The sequence below is a fragment of the Gymnodraco acuticeps genome, unplaced genomic scaffold (genome assembly GCF_902827175.1).
Source record: "Gymnodraco acuticeps unplaced genomic scaffold, fGymAcu1.1, whole genome shotgun sequence".
Classification (NCBI taxonomy): Eukaryota; Metazoa; Chordata; class Actinopteri; order Perciformes; family Bathydraconidae; genus Gymnodraco; species Gymnodraco acuticeps.
Window position 1 is genome coordinate 455,757 of NW_022989800.1, and position 14,623 is coordinate 470,379.

Below are 14,623 nucleotides of genomic sequence, written 5' to 3' on the forward strand. Positions count from 1 at the left end.
GGGGTGTGTCCCCATTGGCTACTCAGTTTTTGAGTGACAGCCCACTACACCACAGATCATACAGTGCAACCAAGGGGCAAACTCTGGGGAATAGCCGTGACGCCAATACGGAAGTGCCACACACTGCAGTTCATATATTGGCCGATAGGCGATGGCTGCAGAAAGGAGCAATTTCCATAGACCCCCATGTTAAAATGCCGAAAAAAACATGTTTCTACCCCTGGCTCCATACATTTGTATTATCGATATAGTTAGATTCCACCTTCATGATTATGGATCTGTGAGTGAATTGTTTTCTAACACGACCCTTTTATTTATATTAGGTCTTAATGTTTTTGCATAAATTAGGGCGTGGTCACATTGAGTGACGGCTCTGTCAAGTGACTGCTGCTGCTTGCTTCTTGTCTCTCTGCTACCTGATCCATGAAGCTACAGGGACTCTCCCTGCTCAGTTCATCCAGGGAACACAACTTGAAGCCGGCCGTGGTTGTTTGTTCTTCATGCTTATATATCGGACTATTGTGACTCGCTCTGCGGTTAAAACAGACGGTGCATGAATGCGGTTTTGCGGTAAGTGAAATTCGAGTGCTTTATTTATGTGTTAATGATTTTAATCAGCTACGTAATGAATGTTAAGGCTTGGGTTAGCGTGTAGCGAGTGGTAGCTACATCGGTGCTAACGATGCTAATCGTAGCCTCCAAGTTAAAATAATAGACTGTACAGCGACGTGCAGTCAGGGGAGGCAGGGGAGGCAGAGCCTCACCTGTCATACTCATAGACTGTCCATACTACAATGTAACGGAAAAACAACTAAAGAAAAACTAAATAGTAATAATAATAAAATGTCTCCACTGATCTGTTTTGTAAATGTGATTTATGTTTGATTCCAATCGCTTTTTATAGTCAAAATCAGCTAATTTGCCGAGCTCCGCTACAACTACATGGGAGCGATGAGGAGTGAGTCAGGGACGAGCTCTGCCTCACGTAAGCCCACAGTAACTTGCTGGAGTGCGGGCACTAATTTAGCGCGGGCACTTATTTTGTGAGCGCGCTCAAGCCAGTTACTGTGTGGTAAGGTGAGGCACAGATGAGCTCTGCCTCACCTCAAAATGCGTCACCTCACAGAAACTGGCTGGAAAGCGGGCACTAAGCGTATGCCTGCACCATCTCACTGTATGTCACCAATGTAATGTTTGTAGATCCCTCTATTACATTTATCCTCGCCATCCATAGTCTCTAAATAACTTATTTCACGTATATATGATATTTAGGCTCGCCGTACAACGGCAATGAAAAAAGCACCAGGGGAGGCAGCCATAACCTCTGCCGCACTGAAGGGGGCGCACGTGAGCCCACAGATCCTTGTTGCTACTGTTATTCTACGCAGAGGCAAACAACAAGCTAGACTTTTGAAACTAGAGGAAGATAAGGAGGACTTTTAAAAAAAATTAATAGAGATTGTTGTCCAGAAGGATAGCATGGACTTCATCTTCAAGTTAAGGTAAGACCACATTGGTAATGAAAATGGGATCTTACTAAGAAAGAACAATCCAATATTTAGATTGTGGGTATCCTTTTGTTGAACGGTCTGTTTAAAATGAATCGAAACATCAGACCAAAAAAGCTTTTGAAAATAACAGAATATTTCAATTAAGGTCAGAATATAATATTTGTAAATCTGACTCTGAAAGAGTCAGTGCCTCACCAGCCATGAACCTCACCGCACGTCACTGCGACTGTATATATAAAGGTTAAAACGAAATAGACGTTAAGTGGGATAATACTGTTGAACAAACGGCTTCTGTTTGAGGTTGATAAAATAAGGTCATCCTTGTAACGTAGAGAGATATTTTATTAGCCTTTGTAGGTAGGAACTGTATGCATCGCTAAGGTTAATTTAAATTGGCTATGCTCAAGTATGTAGACAAGTTAACATCGAAGTAGTGTATGTGAAATCAACCTCACAATAAGATGTGTATATTACAATTATTAATGTCATATTTCAAGACGATTATAGATATTACAATATGGTTGGTTGAGCTGGAGTTCATTATTGAGCTTACACGTTAACGTCATCTGAAGAACGAACCCAAACCTTGTTGTTTTTATTAATTACATTACCAAATGGGTATCAAATAAACAGTAAGCATTGGTAACACAACTTCCAAAGTTACAGTAAAATAAAAAGGCCCCTGACTCGGACAATACCCAATCCAACATGTTCAACAGAAGATAATCAGTTATATTGTTTATACACATGGTACTTTACATATATATATCTGTTTGTTTAAGGTGTCCAGGTGATGCAGACAGGCTGGACCAGAGAGTGAGAGACAGAACTGGACTCCTCACAGCAGTGAACTTCAGCTCAGGTACAAAGACAATTTGTTCCTACTGTACAAAGAATCAAGAAAGATATTGGTTTAAATGAATGAAGTATTGACTTTAATACACTGATATGTATTCCATTAAACAATACTAAATACTAGATCATCAGTTAAGTTGAGGGGTTTTTCCATGCAAAAAGTTACATTTAGATGTTAACAAGCACTATGATTTTGTCAGCTTTCTAATTTAATGTATTGAAGGCAAAGCTATTTAACACATAGTGAGAACTGCTACTATTTATCTCTCAATATTGTCTGTAAAAAACGTGGTAAAAGTTATTCTTTCAGCGAGACAACAGAGCAAGCTTCTACAGTTGCACTACGTTTTGATAACAGTTCAATATTATTTTGATAATAACATATATTTCAATGTTGATGAACTTCATACTGTTCATTCATAATCTGATTGTCTTTATAGCTCACTGTTGAAATAAAAAAAAAACATTACAATTACAAAATAATTATATCTACAGCCCCTAAACACACAAACACACCGCTTTCATAAATAACACACTTGTTCTGCAATAATATGTTTTATGTTTCCTGTAATTTTTGTTAGGAAAGGACATGCCTGAAAGACACGACATTTTCTCCTTCTCTGAGGGTCAAGAAGAACATCCAAGAGGAACATTAAAAGCTGATGTTATGAGATTTCAAGACCAGTACACTAATAAACTACTTTTATTGTAAAAACAGTCAGCTTATCGAATGCAGCTATTTCCACATCTACACTCCATCAGCTGATTATTTATATTTGCCTCGCTTTATGAGCTTCACATCACTTGTGCCTTGTACCGCAGAGTTTGCAACGTCACAAATAAATGGGGCCAATCTTCAGTCAGATGTGAATGTGTAATCTAACATTTTCAGTAAGAATAATGGACAAAAGGAGTGCAAATACAAATACAATTTATTGAAATGTGAACCAAAAGTTAATCAAATGTTTTAAATAAAAAGCACATATGGACAGAAGGTGTAAACCTATTAAATGTATAAGTAAACACATTTAGTAGATAAAGTGACAAACTAGGCCTGTGCAGTTGGTATCAGCTTTGCCCAGCATGGGCTCCTCCATCAGGCCTGGTCCTCCCCGCTGAGGAAAGACCCTCAGTCCTCTCCAAACCAACAGACAGGACGTCCATCACACGGAGGTTTCTCCCTGAAGTCTCTGCAACTCTGGACATCATGCTGTCTCAATCCGTCCACACTGAATATGAGATTGGGAAAATGAAAATAATAAATGCTTTAGACAATAAGAAACATAAAGTTGACTGTTGAGTTGCTCAGTTTTTTTAGATTGTCAATACTATTACTGTATAACTAATATATCAGGTTAAGAGGCACATTCAAATAAAGATTGGTCTTTAAATACATGTTGTCTTTTGAATTGTTTGTCTAAAGTCCAGGATCTAGAACTGGTACTTAGTTTTAATGATACAGTCTGGTTATTATGCTGTTTGGAGGAGGCCTCACAGGTAAGAGCACTAACTAGCTACCATCACATGTACCTTAGCTTGACTTAAATGTATAGTTAAGTGATATCAAAATACAAATAACTAATGTCATGCAAACATATTAATATTTGCTTGATTCCAGTGATGAATTTAGCACAATTGCATACAAACATTAAGGGGTTTTAAGATTCTGAAGTATTATGCTAAAAACTCAATAACTTAGATTATTATTTATAGTTTTGCTGAATAGTTTCATGTCCGCTTACCTTAGAAACGTAAAATGCGACGGCGGTGTGCAGATGGGGAGCATGTTAGCTTAGCTTGGTAGCTTCAGCTAGCTCTGGAACTTCCAGCTCGGTGGCAGCAGGTCCCGCCTCGGCTCCGCCTTTTTGCCCTTATTTGGAGCAGGCTGGAACAGGCGGGAGTTAAGATAAGATAAGATATACTTTTATTGATCCCAAGTTGGGAAATGTTTTTGTTACAGCAGCATGTACAGCATGTACATACATACTTTGTAATTCTATTCCACTACAATTCAGAGGTTAACCTGGTATTTTTACTCCACTACATTTATTTTTAGTTACTTTGCAGATTCTGATTAATGATGTGAAAATATAAAAAACCCTTAAGCAGACTTTAGTTACACCTGAGTCAAATTCAGGGAAGGTGATTGTCAAGTGCCAAAATAAACTATGCAATATATTAGACGTTAAGTACTTTGTCAGGCTTAATATTTATCTGTAGATACCCCCAAAGTGTTTTTCTTGTTTAAAAGAAGACCTTAACTTAAAGTATTCTTTAATGTTTGAATAAAGCCTTATCAGTTTGTTTTGCACATCCTCCTATTCATATCTTTGGAAGTCCTCCACTTTTTTTTATTGTAGAGATCACTACAATATCTTCTTGATATTTTCTATTCTTTATTTCTATCATTGACCTTTTACTTTCCCCCTATTTTGTATGTAGGCTACTCTTAATATTTAAATGTTTTCATCAAATATAACATATTCAATAACAACAATTAAATAACGTGCTTTAACCACTAGGTTAAAAAACGGTTAAGTTTACAGTGTTAACACAATAAATTATACTTTATGAAGATGTTACAAATAACACACAGCATACAATGCCATAATAACTTTGTATTATTAGTGTAGGACACTTATGTATGTATAACATCTGAAGATGTGTAGTTTTATTCATGTTTTCACATAATGGTACAGGATATTGCTATATTATTTCATTTATTGTAGTTCTACACATTAATATCTGAGGTATATCCGTCATTTAATGGTAAGCTATTGAAATTCTGATTCCATAGATGTATCTCTCATCACCCAAAACCCCTGACTATTCTCTCAACTCAGTATTTACATTCTTTAATTCAAATAAAATCAGTAATATCTTTAAAAACTACAAGTCTCTTTCTATCAGCTGTGCGCCGTTATGGTGTAAATATAACCTATCTACCAATTGGATCAAATATAAAAGTCAGCCGAATTAGTGTTGATACTGCAAGGAGACGTATTGTGTGAAGAGAAATTGAAGATGTTGTTTAATTGCTGATATATTTATGATCCACGTCACATATTCAGTTTCGGCGGCATTTCTTCCAGTTTGTCCAAAGGACTTCTAATCAGGGCTCTATAAATAAATAACTACGTTAGATGTGTCATATTTAATGCAGCCGAACCGTGTATTGCAATGCCGTTATGTTATGACTTTCAAAGAAAAAAGCAAGCACACTCGGAATAAAGTATTATTTTTAGGGCTGTCAAGTTAACGCGTTAATAAAAAATTAACGCTACTAATTATTTTAACGCGATTAACGCATGTGTATTTTTTGTCCTCGGCCGCCCCGTAGTTTCAGAGCGCATCAAGTTTAAAATACCATCTACAAGCTGATGCTGACAGCCCTGCTCACTTCCACGCTGACCGGCAGGCACCGACTGGCCATCGGGAGGACCGGGAGGGTGTGTGTATGTGTGGCACGAGCGAGCGAGAGAGAGAACGGGCACACCTTACGTGTATTGTTGTTGTTAGCATCTGGTGCTAGCTAGCTGCGCTAACGGATTTAAGGAGCTGTTTCAATGAAAACAGAGGAGCGACATTTCGCCGACAACTGCGCAGAGCACTTGACTTTATGCAGGTAGCCAGACAGTGGGACATTGTACGAAAAGTCAGCACACTCAGCACGGATAGTGCGCGCAACATGATTGCAGCGTCCAGGCAGCTCCCGTTCGAGCATATGCCTTGAGTTGCACACAAGTGGCAAACTCGCCAATCCGGAAGTGCCACACACTGCAGTTCATATAATGGCCGATAGGGACTGACTGCAGAAAGGAGAAATTTCCATAGACCCCCATGTTAAAATGCCCAACTTTACAGCATAAAAAAACATGTTTCTACCCATGGATGCAATAAATATTATGATGAATATAGTTAGATTCCATCTTCATGATTATGGATCTGTGAGTGAATAGAGTGGCGAAGTCACGCCCATCTACTTCCGCCCCATGGGACCTTATTTCTGAAAAATTATGTATTGAAGTCAATGGGGAGAGAAAGATTATCTTTCGATCCCGTTTGAATTGTGCCACGAATTACATAGTGTAACACACAATTAAAATTAATTACTATTAATTACTATTACACTATTACATGTACTATAGACTATAGGTCGTAATAAGCTGCTGAACAATCGACCTATTTGGTCGTATGAGTTGGAGGACTTGTTGCAAGTGGGTGTGGTTTAGGGTATATAGTCCACCTTTTGGGTGCTGGGCTGGTGTGATGGACAAAGAGGGTGATTTGGTTCCTACCTTTTGTAGACTGTATGGTCTTGCTGTGATTGTTTGTCTATTTTTGTTATTACATTTGGTGGAACAATATCTTCAGTACAGACTGCTCATTGAGAACGAGTCACAAATGAAGAACCAAACTTAGCCTCTCTGCGACTTAATTCAATGGTAGTTTTGTCGCTACAACCAGAATAGCAAATAACAAATGTCTATTTTTATTAGCCCTAATGCGATAATTGAAACAGCTTCATTGACTGCTATTTAGTTGATAATCCAGCAAAGGAAGCCTTCTGATTCATCAACACGGCTGGACTGTAAACTTCAAACTGTGGTGTAGAAGTTCCTCCCTACAAGTAACAACTGTCATACATAGTAATTTGTTCTATTTTATCAATAGAACAAATGATTACATTATTATTATTATATTATCAAAATATTGATTAGTGTAGCGTGCAATATTATTTTCATGTCAGTTTACAATAAATATAGACGTGTATTTCCACTCACAAGTTAATTGCAGGCTCGGAGACATGAGCTGGTCTGGGAGCAGAGCCAGTTGACATTGGCACGGCAGAACGGCAGTGGATCTTCTGTGGCAGCCGTGACGGAGCTGGAACGTGATGCAGCCATGTGCTGTGGATTTTGGGGGTAACACTCTGCATAAATAGCATTCACTTAGGCTAGAGCCGGTCATATGTTGGTGAAAAGCATCCATTAACCAAATTAGCTTTAAATTAGGGTATGGTTTCCCCATTTAGAACTCATTAAAGCTACATTTCCAGTCATAATCACCTCTTGGTAACATTAATTTGTTACAAATGCTTCATTAGCTTTGTTTTGGGCTTGGTGCTTAACTTAACATGCTATTCCTGTTATTGTTTCCACTGTTTGTTGGTGTAAGGAGTTATGAATGATTATGTGGTGGCTTATGTTTGTCTTTGCTTTCGCTGATCTTATTGTGGAGTTTCTTTTCTTGCCCTTTGTAATTGCTGTCTGTTGTTCAACTCTTTGTTTCTGCTTTTCCTCTGTTGTAACTTCTACTCTTGATTTTTTTAATTTTGTTGGGACTGGAAGTATTATCTGCGTAGCTGAAAAATAAAATAGAACATATGTATTGGACTGTCTGTTTCCTGTTTAGTGGGGTCCAGAAGTCAAACACAGATTAATCTTTTACACAATGAACACTTGCCAGACTTCCCGCAGATTAATATTTGCCAGAGCATATGAGGAGTTTCATGAATTGGGCTGAGATAAAAGGCATCCTTCTCACCCTACAGCGCCATGTGCTTCTCTCTGTCCTCTCACAGCTGGGCCAGCAGACTGCTGGATGGATGAGGGGGGAGTTGAGGGTGAAGCGGGGGGAGTTGGGTTACATTCCTTCCATCAGGTCTATGTGTCTGCCAACCAGGTCACTCCCAGTTCAGTGTGTGTGTGTGTGTATGTGTGTGCGTGCGTGCTTGCGTGTGTGCGTGTTTGATGCTTGAAACTGAGAACCCAGTGTAATATGACTTGCATGTTATTTTCTTACAACTACATGGTAGTAGAGATTAGGTTGTATGTTGTGCGTAAGTGTACACCATCAGGTTGTAAAGGCATGTGTCTACTAAGGTAGTGATGAGTCAATCGATAAACAGATTAATGTAAACATGTAATACATTATTATGGTGTCTATTGCTGCTCTGCCAAATGGCAACACGATTAACCTTTCTCTTAAAAAATCAGGAGGGATAATCCACTGTTTTAATAGTATTTGAACAGCAGACTACGAAAACATGTAATGGGCTTATACTTATAACATCAGTACGCATTTTTCTAAAGAGGTTGTGGTCTCTGTTCTAGTTTGAAATATACTTCGATACAACATTATGTTTTTTTTTTCAGCCTGTACTTTTTAATAAAAACTGATTTTTAACAGAGTTTATGTATTTGTGATCATACTGTGTGACCTGCTTGTATGTTCTCACACAATAGGTGTACTGTTCTCTCTCTGTGTTGTCTCAGTGTGAACATAGATTAAACAGCCAGCCAAACTCTTTTGAGAGCCAGGGAATGAGCAGCCATGCTCCTTTATTGACTTATTTGCAGTCCACTGACATTCAAACGGAGTGAAACTATAAAAAGAAGAAGTTACAAGGCACTTAATGATCTCATACATCCAAGTGTAACATACACAGATGAACACATTAGGACCGCTTAGTGTAAACAAGGTAAACATAGCTAATGCTAGCTGTACAATAAGCATGTATACAGGCTAGTATGGCTAACGCTAACGTATGCTAACGCTACCGTGTATGCTAACGCTAGCGCGAATGCCAACGCATTTTCTCATTGAGTTTAAACATCTCCACATGTCATCACATAAATACAATACATGTTACTAATCCTTACAGTGTAAGTGTAAGGCTCACACTTACACTTACAGTCATTGCTTTCTGACGGACTTGACCCTTTTACTCTTCAGGTTGCATAGGGAAAATTAGTGGCAGTGTACTCATGGATGTCTACTGCCATTATATTCCGTTCACGTTCTCCTACTTCCTGTACCCGGGTCTAACCTTCAGTACACATTTTACAAAAATATAAATGTGCAAATATGAAACATACAGGTCAATATCACCTTGCTATTGGTAGCTGAACTGTCAATACCCAAAAACATATTATAAGATATAAATACCTAAGTTTGAGTTATTTAGACTTAATTAACACTTTGTGGTGACCACCTATTAATACACTGGGACATAATTCATACATGGAACTACAGTTGGGGCTATTGTTCCCACACGGACATGTTATGTGTTTACTATATATGTTGTGTGCCCTCCTGACTTCACTCTCTTGTCGTCCCGGGCTGCGACCCAACAACATCTACATTTCTGCTGCTCATTAAAGCAAGCTTTGTACCTCCATTGCACCGCCTCCGACTCCCTATCTCTCGGCACTACATTGGTGACCCTGACAACGTCTCGTGAAGTTTCCGGGACGGACCCGAACATGGCGAAAAGCGCTGTTTTTCTCGTTATGCCAGAGATTGTTGGAGACGTCCGTGGCTGCCATGGGCACACGGACTGAGGCTCGGTGCGCCCCCCGCGGAATGGCTGAGGACGTCACTCGCCATTCCCGCATCGTCTCGACACTGGAGGACAGCGGGCCTTCCATCTACACGGAGACGATGCACGACCTGCTGGGTAGGGGAGAGAACCAGACTCTTTCCACGTGGGGTTGTTTCTTCGGGGCGTGCGGCTGCAAGTCCAGGCTGCGCTAGCTATCGACGACTAGCAGCTAACCACGTTAGCTAACGGCTACGGCTAGCAGCTACCGATGGCTGCCAGCTAGCTGCTAACGGCTATCGATCCTTTTTGAGTTTTTTTTCTGGTGCCGGAGAGGAGGTTCGACCAGCCGGTTGACCTCATGTGGACACTCTCACATTTTTCACCACCTCCACGGCGGTTCCAGACGCCACTCACGTTTTCATCGACGCCTGGGTGGTGCACTCCTGGACCCCGTCTCGCCTCGACGGTTTTGGACGTCGCCCATGCTGCCATCGGCCCGTGGGTGGCGCGCTCCGGAGCCTGTCTGGCCTCTCCTGCCTTCCGGGGATATCCAGACGCCACTCACGTTCATCGGCGCCTGGGTGGCGCACTCCTGGACCCCCTCTCGCCTCGACAGTTCCGGACGTCGGCCATGCTCCATCGGCCCATGGGTGGCGTGCTCCGGGACCCTGTCTGGCCTCTCCTGCTTCCCGGGGATGCCTCGACATCTGCTGAGGACTTCATGCCCGCCGCCACGGCACGTCTGCCTGCGGCCGGGTTGCTCTCCTGCTTCCCGGGGATGCCTCGACGCCTGCCGAGGACTTCGTGCCCGCCGCCGTTGCACGTCTGCCTGCGGCCGGGTTGCGCTCCTTCCTCCCGGGGGGACTGCTCCTCTCTTCCGGGGATGCCTCGACGCCTGCCGAGGGCTTCGTGCCCACCGCCGTTGTGCGTCTGCCTGCGGCCGGGTTGCGCTCTTTCCTGCTGGGTTCTCCGCGACACCTACTGCGGCCCCCGGTGTGGGTGCCCTCGCCCTCGTTAGGGCCCCTGCCCTCTCCTGCGGCCCCCTTTCGTGGCACGTTCCATGGCCCAGTCCTCACCTGCGGCCCCACCCTCCTCGGCCCCTGTGGTGCTTCCTCCACGGACGCGAGGATTTTTTTTTTTTTTTTTTGCCATGTTTGAATTCTGGGGGGGCTTGTGTGGTGACCACCTATTAATACACTGGGACATAATTCATACATGGAACTACAGTTGGGGCTATTGTTCCCACACGGACATGTTATGTGTTTACTATATATGTTGTGTGCCCTCCTGACTTCACTCTCTTGTCGTCCCGGGCTGCGACCCAACAACATCTACATTTCTGCTGCTCATTAAAGCAAGCTTTGTACCTCCATCAGCGGCGCCGGATTCATTTCAGAAGTGGGGGGGCCAAAAAGTGCGTGTGAATGTGACATAGCCTACTTGCCAACCCTCACGATTTTCGCGGGAGACTCCCGTTTTCCTCCCGGGGTCATATTTATCCCGCATTTCTCCCGATTTCTGACTAAATCTGATTTGTTTCATTCTAACATAACGCACCAAATGTTACTATTTCCACTCGGACTTCAATACAGCTACACCATTGTTTGGTTTCCATGGTAACGTGTCATTTTAGTAGCGGGAGCAAATGAAAGTCTGAGAGGGTCTTCAGGAGGAAGATAGTCAGAGAAAACAGAACAAGAATGGACAACTCAACCCTCTGCTCACTCCTTTCCTGTACATTAAACTATACAGACCAGCCCACATATGACAGCGCAGTTGCTCATTCCATCTCTTCTTTTTTCCTGCTACGCTCTTGTTTGACAAGCTGAATGTTGACTGGTGTTTGACTGAAGTAAGCTCTGTGAAAAGTTCCAGTTATTAACTCGGTATTTACAAAGCTGTCATCTCCACATTTGGAGAAAGTTACAAGCCGTTTGACAGCATCACATCTGCATATTTCACAGAAGGCTCGTTTAGTGGTTTTGCAAAGAATGAACCACTCTCTGTTTTTGTACCATTCTGCATTGAAGTACCTTCTCTTTGCCCAAATAAGCTTTTATTGTCCCGTCTCAATGTCCCGACAACAAACCTCCATGCAGTCGGAACCAGCCTGTTTCGGTTCAACGATGCCGGCGGCGGCGGTTTTGACAGCCTCTGCGGCCGCAGAGCTGCTGCTGGGGTTCATCTGGCCGCGCTGGTTCTATGGTTGAAGGACCAGGCTCCGGAGTTGTGGATGTCAGGGATGTGACATTCAAGTTGTTGAATTTCAGCTTAGTTTGACTGTATTTTGTTTTCTTATGCGCCGGTTCTTCTGACATGTTTGCAAGTTTATCTATCTAGGTTAACGGCTGACACACACTGAACAACGTAACATATAACGTAAACAACGTAACAAATATAAACACATCTAAGCTTTGTTATTGGTTGTAATGTACATGGATACATTTGAATGGTGTGACAATGTCCTATTTGATTGGATTAAAATGTACATATTCTTCCTGTTATTCTTCCTGCTGTATTTTACCTAATGCAAAGTGACCTGCTCCATCGAAATCAGTCATATTGATCCGAAGACACATTTTGAGTTGTATACTGTTGGAAAGAGGAGATTCCTAGCTTTCTAATGATATCAGGATTGTTTTTGTACTATATTAAGCAAAATATGTCACATTATATAATGACTGTCACCGAGTCATCATTTTGAGAAAAAGGCCTTAAAGTTTCCTCTTCTTTGGATCGATCTGATTGATTATTAGCGGAGCAAATGATCAAAGTAGTACGGAGGGAAGATATTTTCGTTTGGATTACTGGTCTGGGGGGAGCTCGCGAGTGTGTGCGTGTATACCACGTGTGTGTGTTTGTGTATTTTTGCGTTTGTTTCCCGGGGAAAACTTTCAGGAGAAACACCGGCTGTTGTTATGCTTGCTGTGACATCAAATTACTCCGTTCTCCGCTTGTAATTATGCCGTTAAAAGCTTCAAAACTGTATTTATCATCTGAATTTGCCGAAACAAGTTTAATATTCTGAAAGCCAAGACTTTGTTTATTTGAAATCAGATGAAAACAAACTGTAACGGACCCTGTGGTGTTATCTATGATTACTATGCCTTACATTCATAATGTCAGCGGAGGGAGGGGAAGCGGCGCTGTAGAAGAGCAGAGTGGCGAGTGAGAGGCCAGCTGTGTTCTTCCCTTTACAAGCTTCAAAAATGCCTGTAGCTAATGAGATTGAATATAACAATCAACAATAACAAAATATACACAGCTAGATCAGATGGCGTTCTTTTTAGATGCGACTTTAGAGTAGAGGGGAATTATTGAAACGGGATGTGTACAGTGTTCCGCGGCATCCGCTGCTGCGAAAATGTGGGGCAGGGCCGTAAAGTGGGGGGGCCAATGGCCCCCTGGCCCCCCCGCTTCCGGCGCCCTTGACCTCCATTGCACCGCCTCCGACTCCCTATCTCTCGGCACTACAACTTATAGTGTCATGTCTTGTTCCATAAGAATAGATCATATTTGTTAAGTGTTATTATGGGAGAATTACTATTCTTGTGCTACTACTGCCTTATTACGCCCATATTGAGCAGAGCATATTAAGACCAAAACTCATGTACAACAACTTCCTTACTTGCAATAAATAAGCACTAATTAGAGGGTTATTGAGGAAAAACTCTCAACTAATGGCTTATTACTTGTAGAATATGGTCATGTAGAATACGGCATTAATAAGTGTTGTATAATGACTAATAAAGAGCCATTATACTGCTAATATGCATGTTAATTAACAACTAGTTGATGGTTAATTTGTGTACCTTAATATAAAGTGTTACCCAAAATAAATAATAAGAAAGTGTTGCCGTTGAAATATATATGCCAAAAGCTTCCGTTATTTATTTTGGTCTCACGGCTTTCATGTATATTGGTTTATTAAAAACAGCGGGGATCAGCTGTTGAACTGCTGTTGTCTTTTGCCGGGCTCCGGTGATTGGCAAATCTGGGTGATGATATGATTTAGCATGTTTGGCGTGTGTTTCCATTAACATCGCACCGCAGTCGAACAACGCCGATACACCGTCCTCGTCCGATCCACCACTCGCACACTCCATCGTTATTGTAGTCCACAGGGAACCCGAAATGTTCCCACACAGCTGATTTAAAAGAAGCAGGTGGGTCTTCTAGCTCCAATGTGTTTTCTTCTTCTTGTATTTTGTTCGTTTTGTTGTGTTTTCTTCTTGTTCTTCATTTGTTGTTTAAGGGCGGCTGGCAAACAGCTTTTAGGCACCGTGACTGTTCGGGACGAATACGTTTAGTGGTAATGCATTAAACACAGGGGCGGATCTACGGGGGGGCAAGGGGGGCAGCTGCCCCCCCCCCCCCCCCCCCCCCCCCCCCCACTGTAGAGCCTTGCCCCCCCAGCTGCCCCCCTAACTTTTGTTTCCCTAAAACTGTACTAAAACAAACCTACACTATTTCCACAAGCTTCTCAAGCAACAAAACAAGCATTACATTAATTACAATTGAATCATTTTAAATATCATTTTAGGCCCGTTAAAAACGCAGCTACGGCCCTGCATTAAACTGCGGAGCGGTGTTCACACAGACCGCGGCTCACACCGCTGCAGAGAGGGAGCGAGCTGTCCCAGCACCTATGGATCAGCTTCCCCTGGGAGCATTTCCCTTTCCACTAGTTTTGTTTTTACTAAGGACGAGAGCTTGAAACTAAATATTAATAAAACGCTGCCGTTTGAATCGATAGCGTTTAACAGACGGGCGCTGTTTGGGGCGTTACGTTACAAAATACTACGCAGACAGCGTTAGCTGGGAGATCGATCACTTTGCTAAACTACGCGGTAGCCTACTATTAAATCCACGTAAACTGCACATCACAGCCATGAGGCCAGATCAATGAAACCAGGATACATCCTTTACC